The sequence below is a fragment of the Otolemur garnettii genome, unplaced genomic scaffold (genome assembly GCF_000181295.1).
Source record: "Otolemur garnettii isolate 467f Iridium unplaced genomic scaffold, OtoGar3 scaffold00014, whole genome shotgun sequence".
NCBI lineage: Eukaryota > Metazoa > Chordata > Mammalia > Primates > Galagidae > Otolemur > Otolemur garnettii.
In genome coordinates, this window is record NW_003852409.1 from 30,312,415 (window position 1) to 30,313,934 (window position 1,520).

Sequence of the window (1,520 nt, forward strand, 5' to 3'; positions counted from 1 at the left end):
AAAAAAAAAAAAAAGAAAAGAATGAAAGAAATAGTAGAGTAAACCTACTAGCATTATTTGACCTTACATTTAAAAGTATCAGTATATCTGGCCGGGTGTGGTGGCTCACGCCTGTAATCCTAGCACTCTGGGAGGCCAAGGCAGGTGGATTGCTTGAACTCACAAGTTTGAGACCAGCCTGAGCAAAAGTGAGACCCTGTCTCTACTAAAAATTAAAAAATTGAGTCAAGAGGATTGCTTGAGCCCAAGAGTTGGAGGTTGCTGTGAGCTATGATGCCATGGTACTCTACCCAGGGTGACAGCTTGAGACTCTGTCTGAAAAAAAAAAATCAATGTATCAGGATGCCATATTTGGGGGTAAAATTCCCTGGGCTCCTTCATTTTCAATTTAGCACTGAGCGATAATCTCTCTTATACCATCCTCTGACAGACTGAACACTCAAAGTACAAGAAACCTTAAACTTTAAGCTTTCTGGTGGACAGAAATTCTATCTTGGCTGGGTATGGTGGCTCACACCTGTAATCTTAGTACTCTGGGAGACCCAGGCAGGTGGAACAGTTGAGCTCAGGAATTCAAGACCAGTTTGAACAAGAGAAAGACCCTTTCTCCACTAAAATTAGAAAAATCAGCTGGGCAATGTGGCAGGCACCTGTCATCCCAGCTACTCTGGGAGGCAGAGGCAAGAAAATTGGTTGAGCCCTGCAGTTTGAGGCTGCTATAGCTAGGCAGAGGCCACAGCACTCTGGCCTGCCTGGGCGACAGAGCAAGACTCTGTTTAAATAATAATAATAAAGAATTAAAATAATTAAAATTTCACATCTACAGAAGAGTTGAGCACCTTCACCTAAATTCACCAAATGTTAACATTTACATCTGCCCACATTCTCTCTCTCTCCACCTGTTCCCCCCACCCCAACATACACTCTCTAATCTGTTACGATATTAACTTGGCTCAATTAGAACTGAGTTTCCTAGAATTCCCTTCCTGTGTGGTTCTGAGTTGAGCTGGCCACAAAATAATTTGCTCCAGATTTGGCAGGAGCAGCGTTTTTCTGCTTTGCAGTTTGGTGGAAGGCCTCAGGCTCTCCTGCAGTGGCCATGTGATTGCCACTCGTCTATTGACTTGCTTTGTTGGTTTTGGGCAAACATCAATGACCTGGGCCTATAGTTTCTCCAGTCCTGCTAGATCTCCTCCTTCAGCATCTCTGAGTCTTGAGCCAGATGTATAGGCAGCTCTGTGGTGAGATACTATTCTTTTTTATTTTTTGTAGAGATGAGCTCTCTCTATGTTGCCCAACCTGGTCTTGAACTTCTGGCCTAAAGTAATCCTTCCACCTTGGCCTCCCAAAGTGCTGGGATTACAGGTATGAGCCACTATGACTGGTTTTAGTAGCTAGAACTATGTAGTTAGAATTTGCATGTCCTTTTTTTTTTTTTTTTTTTTTTTTTGGAGATAGAGCCTCGAGCTGTCCCCCTGGGCAGAGTGCCGTGGCATTACAGCTCACAGCAACCTCCAACT